Source organism: Chiloscyllium punctatum, chromosome 34, assembly GCF_047496795.1.
Source record: "Chiloscyllium punctatum isolate Juve2018m chromosome 34, sChiPun1.3, whole genome shotgun sequence".
NCBI lineage: Eukaryota > Metazoa > Chordata > Chondrichthyes > Orectolobiformes > Hemiscylliidae > Chiloscyllium > Chiloscyllium punctatum.
Window position 1 is genome coordinate 75,302,011 of NC_092772.1, and position 19,562 is coordinate 75,321,572.

Genomic DNA, 19,562 nt, shown 5'->3' on the forward strand with positions numbered 1-19,562 from the left:
TCATCTGTAGCTGCTGTCTGTCTCCCTGGAGCAGTCATCATGTGAGATCAGGGATCAGTCCTCGGAGAAATCATTTCTCCAGCAATAACTCAACCATGCCTTTACAGCCGTGTGTGTGAGAGAGAGAGACAGAGAGAGATAGAGAGAGAGAGAGAGACTGCCGGTGTTTGTGTGTGTGAAAGAGTGGATGCATGTGTATCTCTGTGTGTCTGTATATGTGTGCGTGAGAGAGAAAGTGCATGTTCATGTGAGAGTGTGTGGCTGTGTGTGTTTGTATGTGTGAGAGAATTTGTCTGTGTGTATGTGTGTGTGAGAGTGTGTCTGTGTGTGTGAGAGAATGTGTCTGTGTGTCTATGTGTGTGTGTGTTTGTGTGTCTATGTGTGTATGTGTCTGTGTGTCTGTCTGTGTATGACAGTGTGTCTTATGTGAGAAATAGTGTGTGTGTGTGTGTGTGTGAGAGTGTGTGTGTCTGTGTGCATGTGTGTGTGAGAGTGAGTGTGTCTGTAAGTGAGAGAGAGTGTGTGTGTTAGTGTGTGTGAGAGAGAGTGTGGGTGTCCGTGTGTGTGTGTGAGAGAGTGTGTGTCTATGCATATTTGAGGGAGCGTGTGTCTGCGTGTGTATGTGTGTGTGAGAGAGAGTAACTGTGCGTTTATGTGTGTGTGTGAGAGTGTGTCTGTGTGTGTTTGAGGGAGCATGTGTCTGCGTGTGTATGTGTGTGAGAGAGAGAGTAACTGTGTGTTTATGTGTGTGAGAGAGAGAGTGTGTCTGTGTGTGTTTGAGGGATCGTGTGTCTGTGTGTCTGTCTGTGTGTATGTGTGTGAGAGAGAATGTCTCTGTGTGTGAGAGAGAGTTTCAGCGTGCGTGAGAGTGAGTGGGTGTGTGAGAGAATGAGAGTGTGCGTGTGAGCGTGTGTGTGTAAATGAGAGAGTGTGTGTATGTGTGTGTGAGACAGAGTGTGTCTGTGTGAGTGTGTGTCCGTGTGTGTATTTGAGGGAGCGTATGTCTGTGTGTGTATGTGTGTGAGAGATATAGTGTGTGATTGTGTGTGTGTGTATGTGTGTGTGTGAGTGTTTGTGTTTGAGGGAGCGTGTGTCTGTGTGTGTGAGAGAGCCTGCGTGTGGTGGGGTCCTTTGTGTATGTGTGTGTGACAGTGTGTCTGTGTGTGTTTGAGGGAGTGTGTGTGTGTGTGTGTGTGTGTTTCTGTTTGAGGGAGCGTGTGTCTGTGTGTGTGAGAGAGCCTGCGTGTGGTGGGGTCCTTTGTGTATGTGTGTGTGACAGTGTGTCTGTGTGTGTTTGAGGGAGTGTGTCTGTGTGTCTGTGTGTGTGTGTGTGTGTAAACTAGCCAATCTTATTGGGTGCTCATGAATATAAAATCCAGCTGCAGTTTCAGGTGAAATGGTCCTTTTGTCTCCAAAGACACAAAGGCTGCAAGAGTGAATTAACTGGGGGAAAGAGAGTGCTGTTCATTCCAGTGGGGATTCATCCAGTAAACCTTCCCACACACTAACATCCCTCTGGCAATGCAGTGACTAGTCCTGCACACAGTGCTCCAGGTACAAACCAATGTAATGTCACCATAGTCTTACCAGAGCATGGGACAGCTCCTCATTACAGAGTGGGGTCTGGTGGGGGTTTAATCAGAGGGTCACTATGGCCCAACTGAGGGGAGAGGTTGGGAAGGAGAGTCCTTCAGGGTAATCCCAGCTGGTGTGGGAATTGAACACACGCTATTGGTTTTACTCTGCATTATAAACCAACTGTCCAGCTAACTGAGCTAACTGACTTCACTCCAGGAGCATGTCCTGTATAACCCAATCATTGCCAGCCTGCACCTCAATTAGAGCCAGGAGCAAGGCCATTCGGCCCCCACCCTTACCCAGAAGGGAGAGCACGGGAAGCTGATGAAGGAAACAAGCCCCTCCCATGTGGCCTTCTGAAATGGAGCAAGAGGACAGGGTAGACCTGGCCTGCTGTTTACTTCCCTGAGACTGGCCTGCTCCACCTTATAGTGAGAGACTGAGGGGAATCTCGAGGAGATTTCACTTCTCACTGAGAGGCTGCAACTCCAATCCAAATCAGGCTGGTTCCCTCCGAGACTCACGGAAGGGTGCAACACTCTACAGATCAGGGCCTTGTGGAGTCATAACCTCCAGTGTGGGGGCCAAGAGCTGGGAGGTAGTGTTAAGGACATAAGACCATCTGAAATAGGAACAGGAGGAGACCATTCAGACCCTCGAGCCTGCTCTACTATTCAATAGGATCGTGGATCGTGAATGATTTAGCATTTGATTTGGGAGCTGAAACCCGGAGAGTACAGAGACAGAGAATCAAATTATTCTGCTATACGGAATCATCAGACAGGAGCTGGAACCAGAGAGAGTGAACACACACACACAGACACACACACAGACACATTGTGGGATTCAGGCTGTCTGTGGGAATTTTACCACAAGGTGTGAGCTCTACACTGAGGAAAGACAAAGGCGCAAAATGCTAGAGAGGGGGCAGCTGCACAGTCTAATCCCACCGATCTCACTGCTTCCCACTCCCATGAGAGCTCTTATGTATATTTCTGTGTTCCCAGCTGTCTCTCCCACATTTTCCCTTCAATCCCTATCTCACAATATCCTTCATATCTCTGCCCTGTTGACATTTCCCTGCAGATTCCCTTCCTCCAACACTCTGCCCCTTTGACACCCCATCATGTTTTTCAGGAATGCTTAATCATTCAATCTTCCCCAAAACCAACACCTTGCTCATCTCTCTCTGCATCTTTCTCTCAGCTCTATGGGATCTTGCTATTCTTGTCTGTAAATCATTCTCGTTGCATCGCAGCAGCCCCCCTCACCACTCCATTCTCTCAGCTCTATCTCTCTGCTGCTGCAACTCCTTTCTCTCTCTCTGTCCTATATCTCTCCCTGGGTTTTCTCTCTTGCTGTCTATCTGACCTTCACTCCCTGTCTTTGCCTCCCCTTTTTCCCCTTGTATCTTTCTGACATTGTATGTCTCTTCCTGGCGTTTTCCTCTTTCTCTCTCACTTTCTGTCCCTCCCTCTGCCTGCCCGTCTTTCTCTTGTTCTCTCCCTCCCTCTCACTGTCTGTCTACCCAGCTCTCTATCTCTCTTGTAGTTTCTCTCCCTCTGTCTCCCTAGACCCCTGTCCCAGTGACTGGGGAAGGGACATTGGGAAGAGTTTGTCTCTGTGTTGCTGGATGCTGTACAGTTAATGTGGGGGGACCAAACTTTTCCTGGTCTCTCCCGAATGTTACCCCGACTGTGGGGAGGGGGTTAGTGTAAGGGACATAAAAGTACTTTTCTCATTGAGTCTGAAATGAAGAAAAAGAGAAGGGGAGGGTGACAAAAAGAGAAAGAGAGACATGGAGAGAGTGGGGATGGAGAAATTGAGGAGAGGGTGAGAGGGGCAGTGAGAAACAGGGAGAGGAAGAAGGAAACATATGGAGGGAGAAGGACAGTGTGTGTGGCTGGGGAATGGTTGCAGAGTGGGATCTTTCTGTGCATGACAGCAGTCAGTCAAAAGGTGTGTTAGTCTCTGCATCATGTCCTCCAGCCCAGGAGCTGTGGGTCTACATGGGAAGGGGGAGATTGGGAGACAAGGGGGGAGTGGGACAGCCAGAGATGGGGGACTGTTTGATGGGGTTTTGGAGATGGTAGAGAAAGGAGAGGCTGCTGTGAGAGACAGAGAGATTGAGGGAGGGACAGCATGAGACACAAAGTCTGAGACAGGATGGAGAAGAGGTGTTCAAAGTTTGGGAGAAGATTTGTAGCTCGGGTGCTCATTGTTGTGGTTCTGTTCGCCGTGCTGGGAATTTGTGTTGCAGACGTTTCGTCCCCTGTCTCGGTGACATCCTCATTGCTTGGGATCCTCCTGTGTAGCGCTTATGTGTTGGTTCCTCCGGCATTTGTAGTGGTTTGTCTCTGCCGCTTCCGGTTGTTAGTTCCAGATGTCTGCTGCAATGGCTGGTATATTGAGTCCAGGTTGGTGTGTTTAACAAACACATCGGCCTGGACCCAACATACCAGCCACTGCAGCAGACAGCTGGAACTGACAACCGGAAGCGGTAGAGACAGGCCACTATAAATGCCGGAGGAAACATCACAGAAACGCTTCACAGGAGGATCCCAAACACTGAGGATATCACCGAGACAGGGGACGAAACGTCTGTAACACAATTCCCAGCACGGCGAACAGAACCATAACACGGAGAAGGGGTCTCCACAAAAAGGACAGTCAGTGAGGCCATTCAGGGGACAATCCTGAGGATCCTGAACAGGACGAGGATCATTTAATGGGGGAGGGGCGGAATGGGCAGAAAGGACTCCATCTGTGATACAAACCTTTTATAATTCTGGGACTGGGATCTTGCTGTGCATTAAAACAGCCACAGGCCAGTCAGCCAACCCAGACTCATTTACCTGTGTGAGAAAGTGAGGACTGCAGATGTTGGAGAGTCAGAGTTACAAAGTGTGGAGCTGGGGAAGCACAGCGGGTCAGCCAGGAGAGTCGATGGTTCAGGCCTGACCTGCTGGGCTTTTCCAGCTCCACACTTTTCCACTCATTTCCCTCTGCCCCAGGGAGTGGGGATCACAGCAATGTTGGGGGGGGGGCAGCAAAATATTTCAGGGGGGCACAGTTGGTAAGGTAGGTATTTGGGAGGGAAGGTATTTGGGGAAGGGAATAAATTTGGGAGAACAGTGAAAATGAAGGGCACAGTATTTTTGAGGGGGGACAAAATTGGGTGAGATCTTTCAGGTCTGAAATAACGAAAAACAGAAAGGGAGGGTGAGAAAAAGAGTCAGAGATGGAGAGAGTGGTGATGGAGAAGGGGGATGGGAGAAAGATGGGCAGAGAGAGACAGGGAGAGGGAGAGAGAGAGAAAGTGTGTGTGTGTGTGAGAGAGAGAGACAGACTGACAGAAGGACAGAGAGAGAGGGGACAGAGAGAGGGAGAGAAGGGGAAGTCAGACTAAGACTGAGGAGTTAAACATGGACAGACTGAAGGGGTGACACTCGTTATTCCAGTTGGTTCCAACTCTCTCTCTCAATGGATTTTCACATTCCCTCTCTCCCATGCCCCTGGGTTTTGCTTCAGCCTGTCTCTCTCTCTCTCTCCCTCTCTCACTGGTTCTGCCTCTGGGTCTGCAAAACTGTTTTCTCTCGCCCTCTCTCTCTCTGGATGGTCAGATGGTCTCTGTCTCTTGCCATGCTGGTCTCCTCAGAAGGCCTCCACAGATTCAGGCAATCAGTCTGCAGATAAACTCTGTTTTTGTTCATTTCTGGATGGTTTTCAGGAACTTTCTATCGTTTTGGCCAATTAGGAGAATCCGTTAATAGTTTGAAGCATTGCCAATCATTTGGATGGCTTGTTGCTGTTAGTTTCTTTGTGTAGCAGGACCTGTGCCTTCCTGTCTGGGCCCTCATTTGTTTGGTAGATACGTCTGTCCAGAATAACTGTTGCCTTTTACATTATGCTGTGTTTGCGCTGTGCCTGGTGTGTGGGTTTTGTGATTTGGGAGATTTCCTTGGCCAATAAACCTTGGCTGTCTATCTGTGTTTTAGCCAGGAGTTTGTGACATCTCCCCCAACTCATCCACTTGAATGGAAAGGAAGAAGCTTATGCAATAAATTACAAACCTAATTTTAAAAGCTGGTTATGCTTGTTGTCAGAGTAGCCAGCTGTCTGTGCAAAAGCCATTGTGTACGTTTTCCAAACCGATGCTCTTATAGCTTCACTTGGAGGTTACCACTGATGATGCTACCCAGCCAGGTAACGAAACGTCTGGATATCAAACCTATCACCGAGCAAACCTACACCCTAAGTCTTAGAGCTGATAAGTGATATCATAAAATCTTGACAGAACAGAATCAGACTGTTCGGCCCATTGAGTCCATAATGACCCTCTGAAGAGATTCCAACTCAGACCCACTCCCCCAGTGATATCCCTGAAACCCTGCATTTCCTATAGCTACTCCAGCTAGCCCGAATATCCCTTGACACAATGGGCAATTTAATATGGCCAATCTGTCGTAATGGCAACTATGGGCAGGAACTCAATACTGGCCCGGCCAGGAACACCCAAACACTGCAAATGAATGAAACTAAGGTGATCACCCGGGGAGTTCCATCTACCTTCCAGCCCCTGGGGGTGTATCCAGGCATTATTCACCATGATCGTACCCATCTGTTACAGCCTGCAATCCTAATCACCGGTATCCCGAGATATATCAAGGTGAGTGCGGTTAGGACCACAGCCGATGTGAGAGGAGCCGAATTCTTGGATACCAGGCTATGGGAATGTCATGGTATGACCGGTTCCTTCCCATTTAGGTAAGTATGGTCCCTGGCAATGTTCCCTCTATCTCCACAGTAAGTGGGAGGTAATCATGGTAGCCCATCCAAATACCTTTTTTATACAACTCCGATAATTTGGACTTCATCCTACCTTTGGTCACTTGGGTTAAGTGGAATCCCTCATACCAAGCCCAGGTGTCCCACCGAGAGTGTCCTTACAGCTGTTATTAACCCAGCCCTTGGTGAGCTGCTGTCACTGACAGTGAGAGACGTTGGTGTGGGGGTTCTCCTGGAACAAATATTGAAACTGTTTGTCACGAACCCGGGATGGGACTTTCCAATGTCTGGCCTGCCTGAGCTCCTCCCTCAGCTGTTCCATCATCGCGTTACTGCACAGGGTGTGGTTTTATTGCTCACCATAATCTCTGATTGGGCCGTGGATGATCTGATTAATCGTGTTGGCGTGACCCTCCAGTCTGGTCACTAAGTGATGGTTAGCCGGATTCTCCACGAGTTGTCCCATGGTCTCCTCTGGGTTTTCTGTATTAAGTCTTTCTCAGGCTCATTAGAGAGTTGTTGGGTCAGGATCCTGATTTATTCTCCAAATTAGCCAAGTCAGCGTTCTGACCAGTAACACTCCTGCCCTGGGAGTGGACTCGTATACTGTGGCTAAATCATTAAGGAGTTCCCTTTTCTTTTGTCTGTTAATTACTTTTCTGGGTTTTGTGTTTTCCCTCAAATTTCCCTATCCTTTGTCCCAATATCCTGTGGGTCAGTTGGGAACATGATTATTTTTATGGGGAAGGACACCACTCTGATTACTGTATCCCGGACACATTCATAATGATTATTATCAGTTTGTGAAAAATGTTCATGAAGAAGGAATTCCCTGTGAGTTTAGTGACTAGTCCATTGTGAGAGCCTGGTATGTGTGGGACAAGCTGGGGGAGGAGCCTTCCCTCCTGGTCACAGCCCGTTTTTAATTTTGTTTCTGAGGAATTCTCCCTGGTGGGCTTCCTGGGATATTACTGTCCGAAAATGACCCCTAGTCCAGGCAGGGTGCTTGGTATCCTACTACCATTCTCGGGAAACCCTACCAATCGCTTCTGATCCCTGAGCTCCTGTAACACAATGTGGAAATCCCTAAAGTCTATTTCGTATTCAGCAATTAATTAGCTGAGAGCCCAAGCCTCATTACGGGTGCAATTGAGGGGTCGAATCCCAGGTGTCCCTCCTCCTTTCTGAGACATGGGAGACAAAGGGTCGGGCCCAGTTTCTCATCGCTAAGAGAGGTGCAGGTCATATCCCCAAAAATCCAGACAAATTGGACCCAGAGTCTCCAAGTGAAGCTGACAGGGGGAGGGGGGAGCATTCCCCTGGTTGTTGTTCAGCAGTTATGTAGCGCCTCTGCAGGTTATGCCTTATCCTGCCATCGAGCAGTGATAATTGCTGCCTTCATCTCATCATGGATGCCCCTCCCTAGCTGTTGGCCCTCAGGGAGGGCTGAATGGCCTGCTGGACTAAGGCACATGGCGATTCATTTGGTTTGCTCCTCAGCGTCCACTCTGTGTATGACAGACTGTCAGTCAGTATCTGTGCCAGAGATGGGATCTTTTTGGTGCTGCCCACCAGCTGGGTGCCTGGAATGACTGTTGTGTACAGAGTGAGACCAGAAGATGCTTTACACTGGGTAACCATATGATTCATGGAATCTGAGTTCGGCTGTGGGTCAGGGCTGGGGGTAAAAGGTGCAGTTACCTGGGAGACAGGCAGTGGGAGTCCCCATCTGTGAGCGGGTGTGGATGTGTCAGTGTGGGGCCTGTCATTATCTCCCTGGGGAGGTAGAACCCCAAAGGCACACATTATCCCATTCTGGGAGGGGTCCTAGTTCCCTAGGGATTGTATTTGCTCCTGGCACCCCCTACTAGGGCCTGATGTGTGTTGCTCCATGTTGTAGGTGTACAGGACCCATGCAGCTGCTTGGAGCTCATACACTGTCCTTCCAGATTGATATTGTCACCTGAGGCTGCCTCCCCATCCCCAGAGACCCTCCTTTCACTGGATTGGACTCTTCCCAATTGGAACTGGAGTGGTCCCATGTTGGTGAGATTTTCCTGTAACGTTCTGTCCTGCTCATTGTGTAGGAGACCTAGCTCGGTCACAGCCTGTAGTTTTCCCTGGGGTGACCGGATCCCAGCTGCCTTATCCCAGCCGGGGCTCCTCCAGGCTATCAGCAGTGGAGTGAGCTTTCCAGCTTCCTTCCCCAGTTCTCTTTGGGCATCTCACCACAGCTCCTGTACCAGGAATCCTTCACTGCACGGCCAGGCTGGCTTCCTGCCAAATTCTGCAGGACTGTTTCCCATTTGTCCCGGCTCGTGTTCGTGTTGCTTTGGCCGCTTCTGCTTGATGGGACACTTCGGTATGTTCATAGAGTTCGACAGCATGGAGACAGGCTCTTTGGCCCAAACTGGTCCATCCACACTAACCCCGTTTCCCTACACTTGGCCCATATCCTTCCAATACGTTCCTCTCCATGTATTTGTCCAAGTGCCTTTTAAATGTTATTAAATGTATCCTCCTCGACCACTTGCACTGGTAGTTCATTCCGTATGTGTACCACCCTCTGGGTAAAAGCTTTGTCCCCCAGGTTCCCTTTTAATCTTCCCCTTTCACCTTAAACTGATGACCTTTCATCCTTGATTCCCCAAGACTTGGATAAAGACTGAGTGCATTCACCCTATCCATGTCTCCCATGATCTTATACACCTCAATAAGGACACCCTTCAGTCTCCTACACACTAAAGAAAATGTCCTTGCTTGTCCAACCTCTCTCTATATCTGTCTAGTTGAATTCTGGCAACATCCTTGTAAATTACTTCTGTCCTCTTTCTAGTACAATAACATCCTTCCTATAGCAAGGTGGGCAAAACTGAACACAATACTCCAAGTGCGGCCTCAGCAACATCCTGCACAACTACAACAGAACTTCCTAACTTCGATATTCCATGCCCTGACTGGTGAAGGGCCCAGTGTGCCAAAAGCCTTCTTCACTGCCCTGTCTCCCTGAGTTCAGAGAGCCGTGCTCCTGGAATCCAAGGTCCCTCTGTTCCACGACACTCCTTCAGGCCCTACCATTCCCCATGAAACCCCTGTCTTGATGTGACTTTCCAAAATGCTAGATCTCGCACTTTCTGTATTAAACTCCATTTGCCATTTCTAAGCCCAATTTCCCAGCTGATCAAGGCCCTGTTGCAATTGCTGAGACCCTTCCTCACTTATTTTAGTGTAATCTGCAAACTTTCTAATCATGCCTTAAACACCCGCATCCAAATCATTGATATAGATGACAAACAGCCATGGGCCTAGCACTGACCAGCTCAGTGGCACAATGGCTCGGTGGTTGGTACTGCTGCGTCACAGCACTGTGGATCTGGGTTCAATTCCAACCTCACAGGATGGTCTGTGTGGGTTAGATCCTGTTAGGGTTAGATTTCCTACAGTATGGAAACAGGCCATTTGGCCCAACAAGTCCCCACCGACCTGCCGAAGACTAACCCACCTAGAGCCATTCTCCTTACCCAATATTTACCCTGGTCGAATGCACCTAGCAATATGGGCAATTTAGCCTGGCCAATTCATCTGACCTGCACATTTTTGGAATGGGGAGGAAACCGGAGCACCCAAAGGAAACCCACACAGACACAGGGAGAATGTGCAAACTCCACACAGTCACCCGAGGCTGGGGTCGAACCCGGGTCCCGGGCGCTGTGAGGCAGCAGTGCCAACCACTGAGCCACCATGCCAGACCAATTGAGTTTGTACGTTCTCCCCATGTCTGCGTGGGTTTCCTCTGGGTGCACCGGTTTCCTCCCACAGTCCAAAGCTCTGCAGGTCAAGTAAATTGGCAATGCTCAATTGCCGAGAATGTTCATGGATGTGGAAGTAAGTTGCGTTAGTCAGGGGTAAATGTAGAGTAATAAGGTAGGGGAATGGGTTTGAGTGAAATGATCTTCAGAGGGCCAGTGGTCTTGTTAGGCCGAAGGGCCTGTTTCCACAGAGGAGGGATTCTATGATTCTATGTCCGCTGAGGCACACATCGAGTCACAGGCCTCCAGTCTGACTGTTACCCTCTGCTTCCTACCATCAAGCCAATTGTGTACACAGCTTGCCAACGCCCCCTGGATTCCATGCGATCTAACCTTCCAAAGCAACTTATCATGTGGAACCTTATCAAAGGCCTTCCTGAAATCTGTAGAGTCTACATGTACTGGCCTGCCCTCGTCAAACTTCCTGATCACTTCAATAAAGAACGCTGACAAATTTGTGAGGCATGGTCTCCCATGCACAAAGCTTTGCTGACTACTCCCAACCAAATGTTGTATTTCCAAATGCATGTCTATCTAATCTCTCAGCATCTTCTCAAGTAACTTACTTACCACGGATGTTAGGTGTACTGATCTATAGTTCCCAGGTTTATCTTTACAGCCAATCTTGAATAAGGGCACAACATATGCTGTCCTCCAGTCTTCCGGGACCTCACCCGTGGCTAACGGTGAGGCAAAAAGATCAGCAGGGACCCCACACGTACTTCCCTCGCCTCTTGAGGTGCCGTTGGATATGTTAGTTCAGGTCCAGGAGATTTATCCACCTTCATACACTCTAATGCATTCAACACATCCTCTCCTGTGATATGGACTGACCCCAAGAGATCATCACTAACTTTCCCAAGTTCCCAAGCCTTCATGTCCTTCTCCAAGATCAACACAGAGGAGAAATAACTCCTGTGATTCTGCACACACATGTCCACTCTGGTCCTTGAAGGGTCTTATTTTCTCTCTATTCTTTTTTCCTTGGGAGGGGGAGATTGCAGTGTTGGGTAGGGATCAGTCAGGGAGGGGGAGATTGCAGTGTTGGGTAGGGATCAGTCAGGGAGGGGGAGATTGCAGTGTTGGGTAGGGATCAGTCAGGGAGTGGGTGATTGCAGTGTTGGGTAGGGATCTGTCAGGGAGGGGGAGATTGTAGTGTTGGGTAGGGATCAGTCAGGGAGGGGGAGATTGCAGTGTTGGGTAGGGATCAGTCAGGGAGGGGGAGATTGCAGTGTTGGGGAGGGATCAGTCAGGGAGGGGGAGATTGCAGTGTTGGGTAGGGATCAGTCAGGGAGGGAGTGATTGCAGTGTTGGGTAAGGATCAGTCAGGGAGGGGGAGATTGCAGGGTTGGGTTGGGATCAGTCAGGGAGGGGGAGATTGCAGTGTTGGGGAGGGGTCAGTCAGGGAGGGGTTGAGTGCAGTGTTTGGTAGGGATCAGTCAGTGAAGGGGGATTGCAGTGTTGGGTAGGGATCAGTCAGGGAGGGGGAGACTGCAGTGTTGGGTAGGGATCAGTCAGGGAGGGGGAGATTGCAGTGTTGGGTAAGGATCAGTCAGGGAGGTGGTGATTGCAGTGTTGGGTAAGGATCAGTCAGGGAGGGGGAGATTGCAGTGTTGGGTAAGGATCAGTCAGGGAGGGGGAGATTGCAGTGTTGGGTCGGGATCAGTCAGGGAGTGGGTGATTGCAGTGTTGGGGAGGGATCAGTCAGGGAGGGTGTGAGTGCAGTGTTGGGTAGGGATCAGTCAGGGAGTGGGTGATTGCAGTGTTGGGTAGGGATCAGTCAGGGAGTGGGTGATTGCAGTGTTGGGTAGGGATCAGTCAGGGAGTGGGTGATTGCAGTGTTGGGTAGGGATCAGTCAGGGAGGGGGTGAGTGCAGTGTTGGGTAGGGATCAGTCAGGGAGTGGGTGATTGCAGTGTTGGGTAGGAATCAGTCAGGGAGTGGGTGATTGCAGTGTTGGGGAGGGATCAGTCAGGGAGGGTGTGAGTGCAGTGTTGGGTAGGGATCAGTCAGGGAGTGGGTGATTGCAGTGTTGGGTAGGGATCAGTCAGGGAGGGGGTGAGTGCAGTTTCGGTGAATCTGTTTTTTTGGTGACAGTACAGGTGGATGTACAGTCTGTATCTGGAACTGTAACCAACGAATCCACATTGTTCCAAAGCCAACAGAGTGTATGTTGGCTGCAAGATAGAAAGTGCTTTTTGATTTTAAGCACAGCAATACCTGCCATCTGAGAGAACAGCTTTTCAAAAATAGAGACATGTTCCAATTACTTGAGGTTTTGCTGCTGTTTTGACCACAATTCCAATTTACCCAACTAGTTTAAGTTGTGCCCAGGATACCAGAAACCAACGGCATTTGGTTTGATTGTTTTGACACCTTGAAACTGATTCTAAGAGTTTATTGAGTCGTGGGTGTTATATAAACACCCACGACTATTTTGAAAGTCTGAGGGAGAGCAACTGCCATCGAATAGCGAGCAACTGCTGCCGAGCCCAAGAGCGAAATGGCCATCTCGCATCTTCCTCGCAAAGAAATTAGAAAACAATTTCAACCAAAGTACCTTTACATGTACAACCTTCTCACTTTAAAAAAAAGAAACAAGATGGCCCAGCGAGATCAGCAGGCAGACGATTGAATTCAGAGGAACATGTTTGGTCTTGAGATTAAGTTAATGCAATGCTTAATAAGTGTCAAGTTTAATAATTGGAACAGTGTACTTTTGTGGAGTTGGAGTCAGATACTAAGTAGGTAAAAGAAGGGGACTTGGATTTGTGGACAGTTGTTGTTTAGTGTTCACTATTAGAGTTAAGAAAATAATTATAATTTTCTTAATGTATTCGAATTTTAGAGTTCTCTGTCCCTATTATTTTAACAGATTACAGAGTGAACCAAGACTCTCTGGGTGTTTGGTTTAATTAACAGAGAGGTTCGACCTCTGCGTCGTAATTAATGGCAGGAAATTTCTGATGAGACTGTCATGGATAAGCAGCCCAAAGAAACTGGAAGCTTGATGCTGAAAAATAGAGGCCAGCCAGTTCTTTGGTGAGTGGGTTCCAATAATATCATGTAATCACCTGCCATGATTTCTCACTTCACAACAGCTCATAGATCGCTATTTGGGACATTAATATAGGGTTGGTATACATGAAATATTTACAGATTAACTCGTCTGTTTAACTGGATCAGAACCCGCAGAAGAATTTGATTTTTGATGGACACTTAGAGGGTTCCAAACTGATAGGACTTACCCAGTAGGAAATTCCACTTTCCTGGACAATTCCTTTGGATTATGCTAAGATGGGGAATCTGCCGGTTCCCAGCTCAACCCTCTCTCTGCACTGGGATAAGGACTCTCTGTCGGATGTGATGGAATATGCTCCACTTGCCTGTATGAGTGCAGCTACAATAAACACTCAAGAAACTTGACACCATCCAGGACAAAGCAACCTGCTTGATTGGCACCCCACCCACAAATATCCACTCCCTCCACCAAAGATACTCAGTAGCAGCAGTGTGTACCACCTACAAATGCAGTGCAGATATTCACCAAAGATCCGAGACAGCACCTTCCAAAGCCACAGCCACTTCCATTTTGGAAAATGGCAACAAATACATGGGAACACCACCTTATGCAAATTTCCTTCGAAGCCTCTCACCATCTTGAAGTGGAAATATATCCCTGTGTCAAATTCCTGGAATTCCTTCCCTAACAATGTTATGGGTTGACCTACATGGATAATAGCGGTTCAAGAAGGCAGTTCACAACCAACTTCTCAAGGGGCAACTAGGGATGGGTAATAAATACTGGGCCTGGCAGTGATGCCAACATCCCATGAATGAATTTGAAAAATTGTTTCATGTCGGGAACAACAGGACCCTCCTGTGGCTTCACTAAGGAGTTTTATTTATTCATTATGCAAGGAATTTGTGTCACTCGCTACTTTGCTGTGTTAGTGATCTTCACTCTGAACCGAGATAATGTTGCTGCACAAATAAACCTGTTTCTGCACCAACTTAGGGTCTGCAGCATATAACCAAGTTTTGTGAAGTTATGCAGGAAAAGCGAGTAATCTTCAGGCTGGACTCCTTGAATAATATAATGTAAGAAACTTAAATCATAGATCAACAACAGGAGGATGAAGCTCCAAGAGATGGTGAGGAGCAAAATCACAGACTTCCTCCTGCTCTCCATCTCTGGGTCTCTGTGCTGTAGATACTGCACAGAATGCAGTTTTGTTGCCCACCGTCATTATTGCTGGTTCACCCTGTGCAGTATCTGCAGGAACAGGATGAGGGAGGAGTTCAGACAGGCCAGCCAAGGGAAAGCCCCACAGCAAATTTGTGACAAATAGTGTAAACATTTGTTCCAGGAGAAGACCCAGCCCAATATCTCTCACTGTCAGTTTAAATTACATTCCCTATAATATGGAAACAGGCTCTTCAGCCCAACAAGTCCACACTGGCCCTCTGAAAAAGAACCCACTCAGACCCATTCCCCCACCCTATATTTACCCCTGACAAAGCACCTAACACTATGGGCAATTTAGCATGGCCAATTCACCTAACCTGCACATCTTTGGCCTGTGGGTGGAAACCCATGCAGACATGGGGAGAATGTGCAAACTCCACACAGACAGTCGCCCAAGGCTGGAAATGAAGTCATGTCCCTGGTGCTGTGAGGCAGCAATGCTGACCACTGACCCACCATCCACCCCAATTACAGCAGCTCACTAAGGTCTCGTTTAATGGCAACTGCAAGGGCACTCTCAGTGCTAGGGATTCCAATTATCCCAAGTGACGAAGTTAGGATGATGTCCAAATTAACGGAATTATATTAAAAAATGTATTTAGATGGCTTATCATATCTTCCTCCCACATAATGTGGAGATAGAGGGGACATTGACAGGGACCACTCTTAAGTAAATGTAAAGGAACAGGCCATATGATCACATGCCCATAGCCTGTCATCCATGAATTCGGCTCCTCTCACATCAAGCTGTGGTCCTAACTGCACTCCCCATGATATATCTTGGGATAGTGGTGGTTATGATTGTAGTTTGGAAAAGGCACCTATCCCCAAACATGGGTATGATCCTGATGAATACAGACAAGGGCCTATAAGGTAGATGGAACCTCCAGGGTTATCACTTTATTCTTATCCATTGATGGGATGTGGGCATCACTGGCTGGGCCAGTGTTTATTACTCGTCCCTAGTTGCCCCTTTGGGAAGGATGGAGAATGACAATAAGAGTGACATCAGTGATACCTCCATTGTTGGAAGCCTAACTTGTTCACTCAGTCCCCTTCCTCCAGGAAAGCCCTTCATGTGCCTCTGGAACCTGGGCCATGAGTGATGTGGAATAAATGCTGACCTCGGCAGCAATGCACACATTCAGTGTGTATGAAGAATCATATTTCAATCAGTGAGTGAAACGCTCTTTTTTAAAGAGGGCAGCTCCTACTCTAGAGAACAGAAGAACAGCTCTGAGATATATTTTCATACATGGAATAAACTGGCTTGATGCAGCATTGGTTGAAATTATTTGTGATCTTGTGACGGGGCTCACGGTATTTGTGTGGGCAGCATTATTGCTGAGAGATCCCAGGTTCTGTTTTTTGTTATTTCATTATGATATACTAAACAGTAACGCTCCTTCATAATTGGGATTAAACTTGTTATTGTAATGAGTTTGTTCATTGTCAGAGTTTTGACACAAAGCTGAGCAATGCTGTCGTGTCAGTCTCCCAAAGGAGCTTTCAGACAGTATAAGGCAGCATCTCTGGGAATGCATCAGCCCAGAGTTTCAAACAAGGAGCTTGTCAGCTGCCTGAAGGGACAGATCACCTCACATGGAATCATGCATCGACCAACTCAGCAGGTGGAGAAGGTGTTCGACACCATCCTGGTTATTATTGGTGTTTCTGGTGTGGCATAAAGACATTTGGACTTACTGTAATCTGCTGTTGATCTGCTCTCTGGTTTTACCTTTTGAACAACAACGTCACCATCTCATTGACTGGTCAGCCATATCCAGACCCCAGAACAGTGATAACAATCCAGTGAGCAGCATTCATGGTACAATTTTCCATTGACGGAGACTCTCAAAGTCACTGCTGCTGAAGAATGTCCTGACTTAAGTATTCTCTCATCTGTTCTGGTTTCGTATATTCTGAAGGTATGAAGAGAAATCATGCAACTTAGTACTGAAGAAGGGTCTCCGGACTTGAAACATTTACTCTACTTTCTCTCTCACAGATGCTTGCCAGACCTGCTGAACAATTTCTGTTTTTTGATATACAAACGAAGCCTGTGTTCACAAGGATCTTGAAGGATAAGGGCTGATCTGAGTGAAGTCCTCCAAGACATTAACAGAAAAAGATAAATGATTTCCATTGGCTGGCAATTCTCTAACGAGGGGGCACAGTCTGAGAATGAGAGCCAGAGCGTTCAGGAGGAATGTTAGGATGCACATCTACAGACAAAGGATGGGAGAGGTTTGGAACTCTCTTCCACAAACGACAGTGGATACTGGAACTGTTAGTCAGTTTAAATGAGGAAGTTTTTTTTTAACAAAGGAACTGAAGGATACACGTGTTTTGATTTGTGAAGCTACATCCATCTACCATGTCCCCCAGAAATGTTCTCGTTCTCACAGTCTCTGGTTAAAGAATTCAAGTCTTGACAGATTGCCCTCCTGGTCTCTGTATGTTGAGGTGTTTGTCATGTACAGATGTATAGATTTAGAGTGTAAATATCACCACAGTGCAAACACACCCTTGTTGTCACTAAGGGAGCCCTAAATGCTCTGTTACACTGCACTTAGTCATAGAGATGTACAGCATGGATACAAACCCTTCGGTCCACCACATTCATGCCAACCAGATATCCTAACCTAATCTCGTCTCTATTGCCAGCACCTGGCCTGTATCCCTCTAAACCTTACTATTCATATAACCGTCCAGATGCCTTTTAAATGCTGTAATTGTACCAATCTCCACTACTTCCTCTGGTAGCTCATTCCATACATACACCATCCTCTATGTGAAAAAGTTGTCTCCTTAGGTCCATTTTATATCTTTCCCTCTTACTCTAAGCCTATGCCCTCCAATTTGGGACTCTCTCACCCCAGGGAAAAGACTTCGTCCGATCCATGCACCTCGTGATTTTATGAAACTTGAGAAGCCTCTGATGCTCCAGGGAAAACAGCCCCAGCCTATTTCAGCCTCTCGCTATAGCTCAAATCCTCCATCCTGGCAATATCTTTGGAAATATTTTCTGAACGCTTTCAAGATTCACAACATTCTTCGATTGGAAGGAGACCAGAATGCACGTGGCCTAACCAATGTCCTGTACAGTCACAACATGACCTCCTAATTCCGATACTCAATCATCTGACCATTGAAGGAAAGCATGCCAAATGTCTTCTTCATTATCCTATCTGCCTGCAACTCTACTTACAAAGAACTATGAACCTGCACTCCAAGGTCTCTTTGTTCGGCAACACACCCTTACCATTAAGTGGATATGATGTGCTCTGATTTGCTTTTCCAAAATGCAGCACCTCGTATTTATCTAAATTAAACTCCAACAGCCACTGCTAGGCCCATTGGCCCATTTGATCAAGATCCCATTATACTCTGAGGAAACTTTCTTCACTGTCCACTGCACCTCCAATTTTGTTGCCCCCTGCAAACTTACTAACTATACCTCCTACGTTTGCATCCAAATCATTTATATAAATGATGAAAAGCAGTGGACTCAACACCGATCCTTGGAGCACACCACTGGGCATAGGCCTCCAGTCTGAAAAGCAACCTTACACCACCACCTCTTGCCTTTGAGTCAATTCAAATGGCTCATTCTCCCTGTATTCCATATGATGTAACCTTGCTAACCAGAATTCCATGGGGAACCTTGTCAAGCACCTTACGGATCCCGTACGGAGTCCACACGGATCCCGTTCACCGCTCTGCCCTCATCAATCCTCTTTGTTACTTCTTCAAAAAAATCAGTCAAGTTCGTGTGACATGATTTCCCACACAAAAAACCATTGCTACTTTAAAATTAATCAAATTTTATTCACGGATGAATGGGCACCACACAACAATCAACAGACAGGAGGGTTCCCTCCCAGTTGGGGAACGCTTCAGTGGTCCAGGACATTCAGCCTCGGACCTTCGGGTGACCATCCTCCAAGGTGAACTTCGGGACAGGCAGCAGAGGAATGTGGCCGAGCAGAGGCTGATAGCTAAGTTCGGTACCCATAGGGAGGGCCTCAACCGGGACCTTGGGTTCATGTCACATTACAGGTGATCACCATTACAGTACACACACACACACACAGACACACACACACACACACACACACACACAGATATTCCTACACACACACCCTCACATGCACACGGACACACGTACACACAGACGCGCACACAGACACCCACACACACCCTAATAGACACACATACTCCCAAACCTGCACACCCTCACAGACTTAAGACACTCTGCACTCACTACACACACACAACACACTTTCTCACACTCACAACCCCCACCCCAGACAGGCACACGCACAAAGACCCACATGCACACATATACTACATGTAGTTTGCTCAAAAGCTACATACATTCATGTAGAACTCTGAGCTCAAAACTGCATGAATTTATGTAAAACTCTGTTATCTCACTTTTTAGATTAGAATCAATCTAAACATCAGGTCATGGACAGAGAACACAGGGGGACAACACCTTCAACATATTGTCTAGCTATCACCATTGTTAACAGCTAATCCGAGAATGCAACTTTTAAAAAAAGGGTTTTATGATTTACCCATGAAAGAAGTGAAACTATCACTGTATTCTAACAGATGAAAGGCTTAACAGACAATCAATTTTTCAATGTATAATTTCAGTTACATCACACTGTAAATTTTTGCTATAAATTCTGTGTTACGATCGAGCCCTCCACAATCACCTGATGAAGGAGCGTCGCTCCGAAAGCTAGTGTGCTTCCAATTAAACCTGTTAGACTATAACGTGGTATTGTGTGATTTTTAACTTTGTACACCCCAGTCCAACACCGGCATCTCTGAATCTTAACCAATCAAAGTTGCCTTATTTAAGACTTAAGAAATCAAGTGTCTTCCGGCTCTTGTCTCAATTTTAATGTTTCTTGCAAGGAGTCAACCATGAAGGAAGCGTTGCTGCAGCTGTTCCCAGTTTTACTGAGATCACAGCTGGAGGACTGTATCGGGCTTTTTAAAATCTCTTTACCACAGAAAGAATTTAATTATATGAGAAGGTGTACGGACACAGCTCACACAGTTGATTCCTGGGATGACCGGTTCATCCCATGTGGAAATGTTGCGCAGTTTGGATGTATACCC

The 19,562-nt window shown here is 47.3% G+C and overlaps 1 long non-coding RNA gene across 1 annotated transcript in view; it reads left to right on the forward strand.

Annotated features, from left to right (window-relative positions):
• LOC140458935 (uncharacterized) overlaps window positions 1-19,211 on the forward strand; it is a 32,896-nt gene extending 13,685 nt beyond the window's left edge. The window contains exon 2 of the long non-coding RNA XR_011953788.1: window positions 13,050-19,211. This is a non-coding gene — a long non-coding RNA (uncharacterized lncRNA). The remainder of the gene's footprint in view (window positions 1-13,049) is intronic.
• The last annotated feature ends 351 nt before the right edge of the window (window positions 19,212-19,562 follow it).